Source organism: Oncorhynchus mykiss, chromosome 16 (assembly GCF_057628025.1).
Source record: "Oncorhynchus mykiss isolate SJ-2025 chromosome 16, ASM5762802v1, whole genome shotgun sequence".
NCBI classification, from domain to species: domain Eukaryota; kingdom Metazoa; phylum Chordata; class Actinopteri; order Salmoniformes; family Salmonidae; genus Oncorhynchus; species Oncorhynchus mykiss.
Window position 1 is genome coordinate 26,722,754 of NC_143037.1, and position 18,304 is coordinate 26,741,057.

Here is an 18,304-nt window from a genome sequence, read left to right on the forward strand (position 1 = left end):
TATAGAGTGCCTTGCGAAAGTATTTGGCCCACTTGAACTTTGCGACCTTTTGCCACATTTCAGGCTACAAACATAAAGATATAAAACTGTATTTTTTTGTGAAGAATCAACAACAAGTGGGACACAATCATGAAGTGGAACGACATTTATTGGATATTTCAAACTTTTTTAACAAATCAAAAACTGAAAAATTGGGCGTGCAAAATTATTCAGCCCCCTTAAGTTAATACTTTGAAGCGCCACCTTTTGCTGCGATTACAGCTGTAAGTTGCTTGGGGTATGTCTCTATCAGTTTTGCACATCAAGAGACTGAAATTTTTTCCCATTCCTCCTCGCAAAACAGCTCGAGCTCAGTGAGGTTGGATGGAGAGCATTTGTGAACAGCAGTTTTCAGTTCTTTCCACAGATTCTCGATTGGATTCAGGTCTGGACTTTGACTTGGCCATTCTAACACCTGGATATGTTTATTTTTGAACCATTCCATTGTAGATTTTGCTTTTTGTTTTGGATCATTGTCTTGTTGAAAGACAAATCTCCGTCCCAGTCTCAGGTCTTTTGCAGACTCCATCAGGTTTTCTTCCAGAATGGTCCTGTATTTGGCTCCATCCATCTTCCCATCAATTTTAACCATCTTCCCTGTCCCTGCTGAAGAAAAGCAGGCCCAAACCATGATGCTGCCACCACCATGTTTGACAGTGGGGATGGTGTGTTCAGGGTGATGAGCTGTGTTGCTTTTACGCCAAACATAACGTTTTGCATTGTTGCCAAAAAGTTCCATTTTGGTTTCATCTGACCAGAGCACCTTCTTCCACATGTTTGGTGTGTCTCCCAGGTGGCTTGTGGCAAACTTTAAACGACACTTTTTATGGATATCTTTAAGAAATGGCTTTCTTCTTGCCACTCTTCCATAAAGGCCAGATTTATGCAATATACGACTGATTGTTGTCCTATGGACAGAGTCTCCCACCTCAGCTGTAGATCTCTGCAGTTCACACAGAGTGATCATGGGCCTCTTGGCTGCATCTCTGATCAGTCTTCTCCTTGTATGAGCTGAAAGTTTAGAGGGACGGCCAGGTCTTGGTAAATTTGCAGTGGTCTGATACTCCTTCCATTTCAATATTATCGCTTGCACAGTTGCACAGTGCTCCTTGGGATGTTTAAAGCTTGGGAAATCTTTTTGTATCCAAATCCGGCTTTAAACTTCTTCACAACAGTATCTCGGACCTGCCTGGTGTGTTCCTTGTTCTTCATGATGCTCTCTGCGCTTTTAACGGACCTCTGAGACTATCACAGTGCAGGTGCATTTATACGGAGACTTGATTACACACAGGTGGATTGTATTTATCATCATTAGTCATTTAGGTCAACATTGGATCATTCAGAGATCCTCACTGAACTTCTGGAGAGAGTTTGCTGCACTGAAAGTAAAGGGGCTGAATAATTTTGCACGCCCAATTTTTCAGTTTTTGATTTGTTAGAAAAGTTTGAAATTTCCAATAAATGTCGGTCCACTTCATGATTGTGTCCCACTTGTTGTTGATTCTTCACAAAAAAAATACAGTTTAATATCTTTATGTTTGAAGCCTGAAATGTGGCAAAAGGTCGCAAAGTTCAAGTGGGCCGAATACTTTTGCAAGGCACTGTATATGGACGTAATCGAACAAAACTAACATTTCTTGTGGAATGTGGAGTCCTGGAAGTGCATTCCGACGAAGATCAGCAAAGGTAAGTGAAGATTTATAATGCTATTTATGACTTTTGTTGACTCCACAATTTGGCGGGTAACTGTATGGCTTGCTTTTGTGGCTGAACCTGTTCTCAGATTATTGAATATTGTGCTTTTGCCGTAAAGCTTTTTTGAAATCTGACACAGCGGTTGCATTAAGAACAAGTTTATCTTTAATTCTATGCAAAACATGTATCTTTCATCAAAATTTATGATGGGTATTTCTGTTATTTGATGTGGCTCTCTACAATTTCTCCAGATGTTTTGGAGGCATTTCTGAACATGGCACCAATTTAAACTGAGGTTTATGGATATAAATATGAACTTGATCGAACAAAACATACTTGTATTGTGTAACATTGAGTCCTGGGAGTGTCATCTGATGAAGATTGTCAAAGGCTAGTGATTCATTTGATCTATATTTCTGCTTTTTGTGACACTCTCTTTGGTTGGAAAATGGCTGAATGCTTTATGTTCTGCTTTCGCCGAAAAGCCTTTTTGAAATTGGACACTGTGGTTGGATTAACGAGAAGTGTATCTTTAAAATGGTGTAAAATACTTGTATGGTTAAGGAATTTTAATTATGAGATTTCTGTTGATTTGAATTTGGCGCCCTGCAATTTCACTGGCTGTTGGCGAGGTGGGACGCTAGCGTCCCGAACGATCCCAGAGAGGTTAACCTTTTTGGGATAGGGGGCAGAATATCGTCCCCAGAGCTAACTGCCTCATACTCTGTACCAGATGCCAATATATGCATGTTATTATTAGTATTGGATAGAAAACACTCTGAAGTTTCTAAAACTGTTTGAATGATACCTGTGAGTATAACAGAACTCATATGAAAAATCCAACCAGGAAGTGGGTCATCTGAGGTTTGTAGTTTTTCAAAGCTTGGCCTACCGAATACATATTGAGATATAGATGAGGTTGCACTTCCTAGGGCTTCCACTAGATGTCAACCGTCTTTTGAAACTTGAATGAGGATTCTACTATAAAGGAGGGGCTCATGAGACCTGTTTGAGTCAGTGGTCTGGCAGAGAGCCTTGGTCTCATGACAAGCGCTCCCGACACTGTTACCTCTCGTTCCAGTGCTTCTCTGAAGACAAAGGAATTCTCCGGTTTGAACATTATTGATGTTTTATGTTAAAAACATCCTAACGATTGATTCCATACATCGTTTGACATGTTTCTAAAGGACTGTAACGGAACTTTTCGAGTTTTTGTCTGGATGAAGTGCCTGCGCCTCATGAAGATGGATTACGGGACTGAACACGCTAACAACAAGTGGCTATTTGGACATAAATTATGGAACTTTATGGAACAAATCAGCCATTTATTGTCGAACTGGGATTCTTGGGAGTGCCTCCTGATGAAGATCATCAAAGGTAAGTTAATTTTTATGGTGTTGTTTCTAACTTTGTTGATTCCAAAATGGTGGATATTCCTCTGGCTGTTTTGGGCTCTGAGTGCCGATCTCAGATTATGCTTTTTCCGTAAAGTTAAAAAAAAATCTGGCACAGGGGTTGCATTAAGGAGAAGTCTATCTTAATTCTGTGAATAACACTAGTATCTTTTATCAATGTTTATTATGAGTATTTCTGCAAAATCACTGGATGTTTTGGAATCAAAACTACACGTAAGGCACCAATGTAAACTGAGATTTTGGGATATAAATATGCACATTATCGAACAAAACATACATTTATTGTGTAACATGATGTCCTATGAGTGTCATCTGATGAAGATCATCAAAGGTTAGTGATTCATTTTATCTATATTTCTGCTTTTTGTGACTCCTATCTTTGGCTGGAAAAATGGCTGTGTTTTTTCGACTTGGTGGTGATCTAACATAATCATATGTTGTGCTTTAGCTGTAAAGTATTTTTGAAATCGGACACGATGGGTAGATTAACAAGATGTTTATCTTTCATTTGCTGCATTGGACTTGTTAATGTGTGAAAGTTAAATATTTCAAAAAATATTTTTGAATTTCGCGCACTGCCTTTTCAGCGGAATTTTGTCGGAACCCTGCGCTAGAAAGTTTAATGATATATGCCCTCCAAATTCATATCTAAGGGGAATTTTTCGTGACATTATTAGTTACATTGCATTGTTTTCATTTGAACGTGCAGACCGGCACTAAGAACAGCGGGAACGTTTCCCTAGTCTGCGCCATTATTAGTGCAATGCACCTTAAAGTGTTGCTCTGTGCTACCCCGTTGGGTGGGGTGGGGGTCCACAATATTTTGGAGATTATAACGTAAAATGAGCGAGAAAAAGGCCATTCTTGAACATGGGGTGAGACGTTGTTACTAATTTGTAAATAAAGCCAATAAAGTTTGTTATTTAGAATGATTTATTTCTGGTTTTAGAGGGAGATACCTAGATGTGTGGAGTCCAGGAAGTGGATCCCCAGGTGTCAACAGAACCCCCCTTCGGAGAGTGACTCGGGTGAAGCAAGACTGGCTGAAGGTGTGGCGAGTCTGGAAGACATGTTCCCGATGGACCATGAAGTGGCGCCAGAGCACGCCTCTCTAGTGGGCCGGTTCAGCACGGCCCAATTGGAGGATCCCAACCTGGCCAGCGCTCTCCAGCAGGTGACCATGGTGGACGGAAAGTCAGATCACCTACGCCCATTTTTCTTTAAAGAAGAAATTGCTGTATCAGGTTCTGAAGAAGAAAGACACATTTATGGAGTTGTTGTTGGTGCCCTGTCCCTTTGTACAACATGTCCTGCAGTTGGTGCACTCCCACCTTCTTGGGGCTCACCTAAGGATGGAGAAGACCTTAGACCGGATCAAGGCACGATTTTACTGGCTAGGTGTAACGAGAGCAATGGAAGACTACTGCCGCAGTTGCCCGGAGTGCCAGCAGGTGGTGCTAAAACCACACTTCTGCAGCCCCTTAATTCCCCTACCCATTGCTTCCGTCCCTTTCAGCAGGATCGCAATGGACCTGGTGGGACCTCTACCGAAGAGCAACCGAGGGCAACAATACATCATGTTGATTCTGGATTATGCCACCAGGTAGCTGGAAGCCATTCCCCTGTGCACCATGGCCACCAATGGAATTTCACATGAGTTAGTCATGCTGTTCTCCCAAGTAGGCATCCCCGACGAGATATCAACCAACCAGGGAACCCCGTTCATGTCACGAATCATGAAGGATCTCTTCAACTAATGAAAAATAACCCAGTTACGCACCTCAGTGTATCACCCGCAGACCGATTGGTTGGTGGAAAGATTCAATCAAAACCTGAAGCAGATGCTAAAGAAGGTGATAGAGCCGTATGGAAAGAATTGGGTCCAGCTGCTACCCTCCCTAATGTTCTCGATCCGAGAAGTGCCCCAAGTTTTAACAGGATTCTTTCCCTTTGAACTCCTGTACGGGAGACGACCCCGAGGACTGCTGGCCATGGCTAAAGAAGCCTGGGAACAGCAACCATCGCCCCATCAAACCATGGTGGAACACATAGAAGATATGAGAGACCAGATAGCAACCCTGTGGCCCCGGTACGGTAACACATGCTGGAGGTCCAAGTGTGGGGCACAACAACGAGCCTTCCAGCCAGGAGACAAAGTGTTGGTGTTGATCTCCACCTCATAATGTAAGTTTTTGGCCCGATGAAACGGCCCATACGAAGTCCTGGAGAAGGTGGGGGAAGTTAACTATAGGGTCAGACAGCTGGGACGTAGGCATCTGACCCAGATTTACCATGTGAATTTGTTAAGAAATGGAATGCACGTGATGTACTCTACTCTATATTCCCAAAGAAGGCAACCACAGAGACCAAGCCGGCGGAGGTGCCACTGGGGAACCAGGATGTGTTCTCCAGTGAACCAGAACACCGATCTGGTACAGCACAGTATCATCACCGAACCCGGGAAAAAGGTGTGGTTGAGACGATACCGCATACCGGAAGCAAGGAGAGAGGCCATCAGGACAGAAGGTAAAGAATGATGTTGGAAGCTGATATTATCGAAGAGTCGAAAGTGAGTGGTGCAGCCCCAGTGTTGGTGCCGAATCCAGACGGCACTATTCACTTCTGTAATGATTTTAGAAAGGTAAATGAAATGTCAAAATTTGACGCCTACCTCATCCCCCGAATTGATTAACTAATTGAACGGCTAAGGACCGCCTGATTTATAAGCACGCTCGACCTGATGAAGGGTTATTTGCAGATGCTCTTAGCTCCCGAGGCGCGGGAGAAAACTGCTTTCGCCCCCCTGACGGGCTGTTCCACTACAAGAAGCTGACCTTTGGGTTGCACCGGGCCCCGGCCACCTTCCAGAGGTTAATAGACCAGATTCTCCATCCCTATGTGGTGGCCTACCTCGATGATATTTTGATCCATGGGAGTGAGTGGGAGACGCATCTAAACGGTATTGCTGGCCTTACAGAGGGCGGGGTTAACAGCTAACCCAAGGAAATGTCGGCTCGGCCTGGGGGGTCTGGGTACCTGGGGTACATAATCGGGAGGGGATGTGTTAAACCCCAGGTGAAGAAAGTGGAGGTGATTTGGGACTGGCCCCGCCCCCTCAACAACAAGCAGGTACTCACGTTTGTGTGATTGACTAGTTACTACCGGAGATTTATTCCCCACTTTGTCTCCCTAGCCAGCTCCCTGTTAGATCTGACCAGGAGCCGTCTGCTCGCCTAGGTGACATAGACCGAGGAGAAAGACGGAGAAAGCCTTCCAAGACCTAAAGGGGGCATTGTGTTCTGGACCTGTGCTGGTGACAACGGACTTCTCGAAACCACTGGTGTTACAGACCGATACGTCCAAAACAGGGGTAGGTACCGTCTTATCACAGCTACAAGAAGGTGAGGAACACTCAGTCGTGCACATTAGCCGGAAGCTGTTGCCGCGGTAACAAAAATATTCCACGGTGGAGAAAGAATGTCTAGCGATCAAGTGGGTGCTGGACACGCTGAAATATTACTTATTGGGACGGCACTTCACCCTTGTAACGGACCATGCACCACTGGTTTGGATGTGACGGAATAAGGACAGTAACACCCGGGTTGGCAGGGAGATGTGAAGGGAGTGGTGATTGAAGGGTGATCTTGCAGCCCGCTGGCTCCACCCCCGAGCCTTATCTGGACTTCCTGTCCCAACGAGGCAGGCCTGTGTGTCATTAAGCCATGGAGTGCTTGGGGATGAAAGAGGAAGCGGGCTGCACAAACAAGGAGAGGACTGAGAGGGAAACCTGTGTTATGGAGAGTGTGAGAAGAGAGAGAATTAGCTGTGTGATTACCCATTGTGACCTGGACTGTCTGATTTCCCCCACTGTGTACCGAACCCGTTTGGCTGAGGACCCGTGTTTTAGGATTACTCCTGGAGAACGGAACGGAGAATGAGAACGCAGTGTGTACTGTGAACTGGTTGCTGAATTCCCCCCTTTCCCACAGTGTGCAAATCTACCCATGGTTATAATTCATGGTTCTTTAATAAAGAAACTATACATAAATAAACTACAAAAACAAGAACCGTGAAAAACCCGAAACAGTCCCGTGTGGTACAAATACTGACACAGGAGACAATCACCCACAAAACCCAACACCAAACAGGCTACCTATATATGGTTCCCAATCAGAGACAATGACTAACACCTGCCTCTGATTGAGAACCATATCAGGCCAGACATAGAAATAGACAAACAAGACATCCAACATAGAATGCCCACTCAGATCACACCCTGACCAACCAAAACATAGAAACATACACAGCAAACTATGGTCAGGGTGTGACATAAGGCCAAAGTTCCTCCGACGCATAATGGTCATATGGGCGGGTATTTCAACAATTTACAACATAATATTTTTTTTTACTGTTGCCTAGGTTTTTAACTTGAACCCATATGTGTGTATCTAATATTTTATGACAAGATGTACCTGTGATTAATTTGGATTGATTTTGCACACAAGGGAATTTAATTGTTTCCACACCCACCATGTGAGCAATGGTCATGTGAGGTGAAATGTGTATATTTTGGGAAGTGGGCACTTAGTTTGTTTGTTTGAACTGATGAAGATCCGTTTCAGATCGAAACGTTGTCAATAAAACTGGGATTTGGGAGATTTAACAGTGTCTGAGCCTCCATGTTCTTTACTGAAATAAAAGATCCCAGAAATGTCCCATACACACAAAAAGCTTATTTCACACAACCGGAGACCACGTGTATGGCGTTGTATGGGCGAGCCGTTTGCTTCTGTCAACGTTGTGAACAGAGTGCCCCATGGTGGCATTGGGGTTATGGTATGGGCAGGCATAAACTACGGACAACGAACACAATTTAATTTTATTGATGGCAATTTGAATGCACAGCGATACCATGACAAGATCCTGAGGCCCATTGTCGTGTCATTCATCCTCCGCCATCACCTCATGTTTCAGCATGATAATGCACAGCACCATGTCACAAGGATCTGTACAATTCCTGGAAGCTGAAAATGTCTCAGTTTTTCCATGATCTGCATATGCACCAGATATGTCACCCATTGAGCATGTTTGGAATGCTCTGGATCGACGTGTACAACAGTGTGTTCCAGTTCCCGCCAATATCCAGCAACTTCGCACAGCCATTAAAGAGGAATGGGATAACATTCCACAGGCAACAATCAACAGCCTGATCAACTCTGTGAAGGAGATGTGTCACGCAAAGAAATGGTGGTCACACCAGATACTGACTGGTTTTCGGATCCACGCCCCTACTTTTTTTTTTAAAGGTATCTGATACCAACAGATGCAAATCTGTATTCCCAGTTGTGAAATCCATAGATTAGGGCCTAATGAATTTATTTTAATTTACTGATTTCCTCATAGGAAATGTAACTCAGTAAAATATTTTAAATTGTTCCATATTGTGTTTATATGTTTGTTCCGTATGAATTAATTGCATTCATTATTACACCATGCCATCAATTGTCAGTTCTAAAAATGTGTTTTTCTTTTCTAGGCTCATCTATTTTCCTGCATGTTTATGACAGTTGGTGGTTGGAGAAGGTCTCTGTTGCCGCTGAGCTGAAGGAGCGTTTATTAATCCTGCTGTAGGGCTCATTGCGGCCAGCACTAGTAATTCAAACAAATGACTTAAATGAACGAGTCACTCAGATAAACAAATCATAACTCTCGAGTCAGTAAAAAGAGGTCGCGAAATGCACATCATTACAATGACCAGTTGTTTGCAGAAGTGGGAAATAGCGGCAAGGTTGCTGTAGACTCCCACATTCACCAGTTGTCTTTGACAGCTGATTTATGGGATACTAGGCCATACATATGCATGGTAAAATAAGGCTGAGCTTTAGGAGAGGAAAATCCATAGGCCTACAGTTGTAAGGGCAATTGGACATTGGACACAAATGTCAACACTCTTTTACAGGTTTACATATGAGGACTGAACCCTCGCCAGACCCTCGCCAGGCCATTCCACAGAAGCCAGAGGCATGTATGCACGATTGCACATTGAAACTGAGGGGCCATATGCCCATTCATTGGTTAGGAGGGAACTATACAAGATATAGCCTACACAAAAATGTATGCAAACCTATTGCTTTTGGATACCATTTAGAGCATTTGGAGCATGTGGCACTGACATCTCTATAAAACCTCAACTTCACACTATTATTTAACCTCTGCATTCAATTATTTCTTTAAAGCCTAATGCATTCTTATAGGAAATTATTCTAGGCTGTTTCACTGTGGCATGAATGTCATCAGACTTTTCCATTTGGCCTATTTGTTCTCATTGTTGGCCACCAGATGGTGTATGTAGACCATATTTTATCCATTCAGTTGCACAGTTTGAAACTATAGTATAAGTAAGAATTGAATCACATTCGAGAGAGACCATTTGGATGAAGTTAGATTGATTTATTTTTTAAAGAAATAAATGTGCATTATATGAAACCTACACAGCCTGACATAGTGTAGGGCAATTTACAACATTTACAGTTTTCCTTCTTCCAATAAGCTGGTAATTGAAATGTTAGTAGAATGTTAATTTCGGCTATAGGCTACACTATAGTGTGTAAGTATGACATGTGTAGACAGCCTGGAGAAGGATGTTCAGGAGGTCAGTGTGTCTGCTCTAAGCAAACAGGAAGAGACTAGACCAGAGATAGTTAAAGGGAAAGAGAACCACTATGTCTACCAACGTTTATGTCACTGACTGGGAAAAAATGTTACAACCAGGGTCAATATCACTTCAACAGTGCCTCTTCTTGTGTTCTCTCCAATGGTCTGGGAAATTAAAGTGAATCCAAAATGTTTTCAAAGGGCCATCCAACGTTGTTGTCTGTTAACAGTAATGGCAGTCCTTTATTTTCGCCCACTGATAATTAAGGAACCTCTATTATATCAAAGGAGAGCTGCAAGAATTTGACAAGAGTCATTTCAAAAACTTTCTAACCAATGAACTATTATTGGATTATTTGGAGCATTCAGTCTCTTGCCATGTTCATTCATACTCGCATGGGCTGAAATGTCCTCCTTGGCTTGCCAAGTGACCTTTGAATCCCCCATTTGTTCTAAAACAGGTATTATTAGATGTCTTAGCCACCACCACCATTTTGTGTTGGTATTTATCTTCGCTGTGCTATGTGGATGAGAGACACTGGCGGGTTATGAGTCAGGTTTTGCCACTGAGACTCGAGTCCTGCAGACACAGCCTGGCTAAGTCTTGCTCCGGGGACGAGACCTCATGGCCGGCTGTGAAATTCCAGACCCAGTCGCGAGGGTGTTTGGGACAGAGAAGGGTTTCGGGAGCGAAGGTCTTTAAGTTGCCCTTCCAGGTGCAGAAGCTTCCACTGACCACCTCTCTCGGTCCTCTTGTCTGTAAACCCAGTTTTCACGCACATTGGAGTTCTGAGGGCAGCACTGCCTCGAAGGCAGAAACAAATGTTGTCGATTGGTTAAAGTTAGTGTAAGGGGTTGGGTGAAGTTTAGTAAATAAATAAATTGGTTAAGTTTAGGGGTTGGGATGAGGTTAGAAAACAAAAAACAAACCAGCGACCTTGAGTATGGCAACCCACGTCTATCTGCAATTAATATTCAAGGTACACAAGCTTGTAACGAAAGGAGAGTTTAGACTGACCATTGTGGAAATAATACAGTCAACTGTGAGAGAAAAAAAGAAAGCGATGAAAAACTCTCTTTTTTTGCCATCACCAGCTTGGGTAAACCTTCCCTGAAACGTACAGGTCAATATTTGCCAGCGGCGGAAACGTGATCATCTCTAAAGCAGGCCTAGCAGGAATACAGTCAGTGCCACAGAATGCCTTTTGCGGTTAATGGCGAGAGAAGAGAGAAGGTGTGTGTGTGTGTGTGTTTGTTTACGTCCCACTGGGCAGCCCATGTATTTTCAACATTGGCATTTTGGTAATATTTGGTTGAGCTCTTGATCAAGGAGAATTCAACCTTTATTCACCCACTCAAAAAGACAGCCAGAAGTTAGCTGAATTCCCAGTGTTATCACTGCGCTTTCAACCATTTAAAAGCACAAAGTTCAAATGGGAATACAATGTCAAATATTTTGTATTTATATAACAGCTTAATGTTAGCACTGTGCTTCATCTAATAGCACATCCAAATGACATGGATTGCAGTTGAGATTGAATGAAAAGTATGATTATTATAGCAATTGTGAAAATCTACACCAATGCATGGAATCTTGAACATGCACACTTTTAAAGATTACACAAGAAGACATTGCTAGTTACATTAAGCCTTCTGTAATGTGGCCATGGATGTGTTACTCGTTTTAAGGTTGAATAAATACTGTTACATTAGTTTGTAAGATAGTGTTAACTTTCGGCTATTTACTGTATTACAAAAGTATTATTGAATTGTGTTTGGTTGACAACGCAAACAAATATCAACATTTCAAGGATATCTAATGCTTGGATAGATTCATCTGAACCACTGGTTAAATCATATTTTTTTTACTTACATTTTGGGTTTAGTTGGAGACGTGAATCCAACATATAGTTTGTTAAAACATGTCAACAAGTTAATAGGCTATTTACTGTGTTGCAAAAGTGATACTGAATTGTGTTTGGTTGTCAATTCAACCAAATATCAACATTAATTCCAGTTTTTCTACAAATTTATAATTGATACAGTACTTTTAGAAAGTATTCACACCCCTTGACTTTTTCCACATTTTATTGTGTTAGAGCCTGAATTTAAAATGGATTCAATTTAGATTTTGTGTCACTGGCCTATACACAAGTTAAATAAAGGTTCAACATTTTTTTAATAAAAAAAACAATACCCCATAATGTCAAAGTGTAATTATGTTTTTATACATTTTTACAAATTAATTTAAAATGAGAAGCTGAAATGTCTTGAGTCAACATGTTTTCAACTTCTTTGTTATTGCAAGCCTAAATAAGTTCAGGAGTAAAAATGTGCTTAAGTCACATACTAAGTTGCATGGACTCTGTGTGCAACAATAGTGTTTAACATGATTTTTGAATGACTACCTCATCTCTGTACCCCAGACATACAATTATCTGTAAAGTCCCTCAGTCGAACAGTGAATTTCAAACACAGATCCAACCACAAAGACCATGGAGGTTTCCAATGCCTCGTAAAGAAGGCCACCTATTGGTAGATGGGAGAAAAAAGCAGTCATTGAATATCCCTTTGAGCATGGTGAAGTTATTAATTACACTTTGGATGGTGTATCAATACACCCTGTCACTACAAAGATGCGGGCGTCCTTCCTAACTCAGTTGCCAAAGAGGAAGGAAATCACTCAGGGATTTTCCCACAAGGCTAATGTTGACTTTAAAACAGTTACAGAGTTTAATGGCTGTGATAGGAGAAAAGTGAGGATGGATCAACAACATTGTAGTTACTCCACAATGCTAACCTAAATGACAGAGTGAAAAGAAGGAAGCCTGTACATAATACAAATATTCCAAACATGTATCCTGTTTGCAATATGGCACTGAAGTAAAACTGCAAAGAAATTGGCAAAGAAATGAACTTTATGTCCTGAACACAAAGCGCTATGTTTGGGGCAAATCGAACACAACACTTCACTGACTACCACACATAATATTTTTAAGCATGATGTTGGCTGCATCATGTTATGGGTATGCTTGTCATCGGCAAGGACTAGAGAGTTTTTGGTGATACAAATAAATGGAATAGGATAACCTGGTTCGGTCTGCTTTCTAACAGACACTGTGAGACAAATCCACCTTTCAGCAGGACAATAACCTAAAACACAAGGCCAAATATACACTGGAGTTGCTTACCAAGACAACTCATGTTCCTGAGTGGCCTAGTTACAGTATTGACTTAAATCCACTTCAAAATATATGGCAAGACATGACAATGGCTGTCTAACAATGATCAACAGCCAACTTGACAGAGCTTGAAGAGTTTTTAAAAGAATGTGCAAATATTGTACAATCCAGGAGTGCAAAGCTCTTAGAGACTCACCCAGAAAGACTCAGGAGCCATAATCACTGCCAAAGATGCTTCTACAAAGTATTGACTGAGGGGTGTAAATACTTACAGTATGTAAATTAGATATTGCATTTTTTTAAAATGTGCAAACATTTCTAAAAACATGTTTTCACTTTGTCGTTATGGTGTATTGTGTGTAAATGGGTGAGAAAAAAAACATTTAGAATTCAGGCTGTAACACAACAAAATGTGGAATACGTCAAGGGTTAAGAATACTTTCTGAAGGCACTGTATATGTTTTGTCTATTTATTGTTGAACTCTAGGTTGAATTGAAACAATAGCTGTTGATGACTTTGCAAATCATCAAGTCAACTCAATCATCAAGTTTGCAGATGACACAACCATAGTAGGCCTGATTACCAACAATGACGAGACAGCCTACAGGGTGGAGGTGAGAGACCTGGCGGAGTGGTGCCAGGAAAATAACCTTTGCCTCAACGTCAACAAAACGAAGGAGCTGATCGTGGACTTCAGGAAACAGCAGAGGGAGAATGACCCATCCACATTGATGGGACCGCAGTGAAGAAGGTGGAAAACTTCAAGTTCCTCAGCGTACACATCACTGACGATCTGAAATGGTTCACCCACACAGACAGTGTGGTGAAGAAGGCGCAACAGCGCCTCTTCAACCTCAGGAGGCTGAAGTAATTTGGCTTGGCCCATAAGACCCTCACAAACCTTTACAGATGCACAATTGAGAGCATCCTGTCGGGCTGTATCACCGCGTGGTACGGAAACTGCACCAACCGCAACCGTAGGCCTCTCCAGAGGGTGGTGCGGTCTGCCAAACGCATCACCGGGGGCACACTGCCTGCCTTACAGGAAGTGGTGATTTTAGCATGTAAATCTTGGTGGGATAAAAAAAAGAAGTGGGATGCATGCCAGCAAAGCCACTACACAACACAACATTAAACAATACATGAATTGCACTATAACGGTGACAAACGGTGCCCACAAACTATTAGGGCCTACATAAGCTGTCCCAACAGCAGACTCCCAACAGCGGTTCCAACACCTTACCACTGCTACACCTGGCTCTCAGCGGAGTCATGTCTGGCAGCAAAACAGCTCATTCAGCCACATTTACTGCCTCTTAAAAAGACATAGCTGATATGGCTGACTTGCTGAAACAAATGTGGTTTTAACTGACAATTGACATGTACAAACTATGGCATAAGGGGATGACAAGCAGATAAGAGGCAATCCGTAACTTCGATTAAGACATAATGAGCGAGCTAGGACGGACGTAGTCAATATAACTATATGCTCAGCACTTTTGAAGTGTACAGCGACAGAATTCAGACATGGGCCGTTCTTACAGTGTTCTCCCTGTACACCAATTCAGAACCGTAGGATAAATAAAGGGGACATATAAGTAGACAATGAAAACTCTTTCAATATTCGATGATTACATTTCTCAAAAACAGGTTATAGGCTACATGTGCACCACCAAGTCAAAACAGTAGGTGAAATTAAGAGGTGAAAATATTTCAAATTATTAGGGTGAGGCACATGGGCTCCTAACAGCTTACTACACAACATACACTTAGTATACCTTTCTTAGCTACAGTATATATATCTCCCTGGCATATTACATCATTTATGCAGCAGCATACAAGACATTGTTGGACTCTTCTTGTTGTGCTGTGTTCACTTGAACAGGAAGGTGGCGCGACGGTCCTTCGTGGGCAAGTTTTGTCATCAAACTTTGTCATAAAAGTCTGGAATTCTCTGGATTTATGGTGCTTTCAAGACAACTGGGAACATGGAAAACAAGTTTAATCATGATGACGTCAGTGATCTTCAGGTCGCAGCTCTAGAAAGAGGCCTGTGTTCCTAATTACAATTCTGAGTAAGATGAAAGTTCAAAATGTATTTTCCCAGGAGTAGCTCGTTTTTCCAGAGTTCCAAGTTGTCTTGAACTCACTAAAGTCCGATTTTGCAGTTCTGAGTTAACAGCTGTTTTGAACTTGGCATAAATCATGCTTCATTGACAGCATGGCCAATGTTGAATGTTTATCATTTAAAACTAGGAAAAGAGACCCTTAATCTTAGACTTGGAACAGCACAGCCACTCCACTGAATAGCAGGCTAATGATTGCTTTACCCACTGATTCCTTCCAAACCACTCATTGTTGAATTTACGATTTCCAACTTGTCGTGTAGTGTTTCAATCCAATGGCCGATGAGCACCGATACGTTTTATCTATAATTTCTCTTCGTTATTTCTCTTCATATGACAAGGATTAAAAAGGATTTGCCAGTAGATTGTCGACTTGATTCATTATGATGACTGCTAGCTAAGATTTTGAAAGTATGATGTTGACATGATCAGTCCAATCAAAGCTACTGTTGATATAACGTGATTTGACGTCATTTTATCTGTGGCCAATGACCTTGAGCCTTCTTGGATGGGCACTTCTAATGTAACTCTATGGCAGCACCCAAGGGGCTAGAGTGCTTGTGCTCTACCCTATGAGTGACAGAACACTGAGTCAATCACAGCGCAAAGCTCCATATTTTCTGCTGGCTTGCCCCACCACCACAGAATTCACTGCATTCTGGAGCTGCATTTTGGAGCTCCCTTACTCAAGAAAACAAAAAAGAGACCATGTTTGTATGCAGCTTTATTTACCCAATGCAAACTAATATGTGACACGTATTAATGCCAAAATAACATGCTAAACAGGCAAGCCGTTTTATTTATTTTTTCTAAAAATGTGGGGCTCAAAACAGGGCTCTGAATGACGGGTCGCCACTGTCTCCAGGACACCTACAGCACCCGATATTACAGGAAGGACAAAAAGATCATCAAGGATATCAACCACCCGAGCCACGACCTGTTCACCCTGCTATCATCCAGAAGGTGAGGTCAGTACTGGTGCATCAAAGCTGACCGAGAGACTGAAAAACAGCTTTTATCTCGAGGCCATCAGACTGTTAAATAGTCATCACTACCCGGTTACTCAACCCTGCACCTTAGAGGCTTCTGCCGCATATAAATAGACATGGAATCACTGGTCACTTTAATAATGGAACACTAGTCACTTTAATACTGTTTACATACTGTACAGTATATCATGTATTCTATTCTACTGTATTTTAGTCAATACCACTCCGACATTGCTCGTCCTAATATTTATATATTTCTTAATGACATTATTTTACTTTTAGATTTGTGTGTATTGTTGTGAATTGTTAAATATTACTGCACTGTTGGAGCTAGGAACACAAGCATTTCACTACACCCGCAATAGCATCTACTAAATATGTGTGACCAAATAAATGTTATTTTATTTGATTTGAAATGCTATAGAGGCCTAAATAGTATCATTGATGATACATGACTCATAAAGTATGGGTTACATTTAATTTGCTCTTATGATCCTACCCTTTGTAATTACTTTGATAGTAACAGTGAATATATTTTCTTATTACGTAAGAGACCTCTTAAAACCCTAGATGGCAGACCAAAATAAAAGCTGTAGATAGATCAACTCTCCAGTAGGAGGTGCTGCCCAGTTTTTAGTTTTTTTCTGAGAGTGGATATAACGTTGAAGACCTGTTGTTGTTTCAAAGGTAGAAATTCAACATTTTATGTAAGGTTGGTCTATGCTGAAAATTGGTCACATGGATGACATAATCCCAGTGGTGGAAAAAGTACCCACTTGTCATACTTGAGTAAAAGTAAAGATACCTTAATAGAAAATGACTCAAGTAAAAGTGAAAGTCATCCACTAAAATACTACTTCAGTAAAAAGTCTAAAACTATTTGCTTATATCAAAAGTAAATGTATAAATAGTTTCAAATTCCTTATATTAAGCAAACCAGACGGCACCATTTTAATAATATTTGTTTTAATTTACAGATAGCTATGGACACACTCCATCCCTCAGACATAATTTACAGATAGCTAGGGGCACACTCCATCCCTCAGACATAATTTACAGATAGCTAGGGGCACACTCCATCCCTCAGACATAATTTACAGATAGCTAGGGGCACACTCCATCCCTCAGACATAATTTACAGATAGCTAGGGGCACACTCCATACCTCAGACATAATTTACAGATAGCTAGGGGCACACTCCATCCCTCAGACATAATTTACAGATAGCTAGGGGCACACTCCATCCCTCAGACATAATTTACAGATAGCTAGGGGCACACTCCATCCCTCAGACATAATTTACAGATAGCTAGGGGCACACTTCATCCCTCAGACATAATTTACAGATAGCTAGGGGCACAATCCATCCCTCAGACATAATTTACAAACGAAGCATGTGTCCGCCAGATCAGAGGCACTAGGGACGAAAAGGGATATTCTATTGATAAGTGTGTGAATTGGACCATTTTCCTGTCTTGCTAAGTATTCAAAATGTAGCGAATACTTTTGGGTGTCAGGGAAAATGTATGGAGTAAAAAGTACATTATTTTCTTTAGGAATCCAGTGCAGTAAAAGTAAAAAGTAATGTAAAGTACAGATGCCCCCCCAAAATTACTTAAGTAGTACTTTCAAGTTTGTTTCCTTAAGTACTTTACATCGCTGCTTAATCCTATGGTTGAAATTTCACCCTCAAAACAACAGTTGATGACTTTTTTCAAATCCATTATATTTTTACAAGTAGATTCACAATACATTGACAGAGTTGATTCAACTAGTTTGTGCCCAGTGTGTGTGTGTGTGTGTGTGTGTGTGTGTGTGTGTGTGTGTGTGTGTGTGTGTGTGTGTGTGTGTGTGTGTGTGTTGAAGGCTAGCATTGGGCATGGTAGTTGTCACTCACACACATTATGCAATATATAGTATTTTCAATGCTCCTATGATGCCCAGACTGTGTAATTGTTATTGTAATTGTGAGATGCAAGGCTCCCTTGCAAAAGAGAACTTGGTCTCAATGGGATATTCTGAAATTCAGCTCAAATCAGAACCTTCAAGAGACAACCAGGGAGCTCTCCTCAACCGATCATCCCACCCTCCTCCTCCCCTCCACCCTATACACCAGACAGCTGAGTCCAGTCTGGAAAAGACAACACAGAAGATCCAAGGGAGGAAGAATCACAAAGTCTCACTTTTTTTGCACATCAGAGCA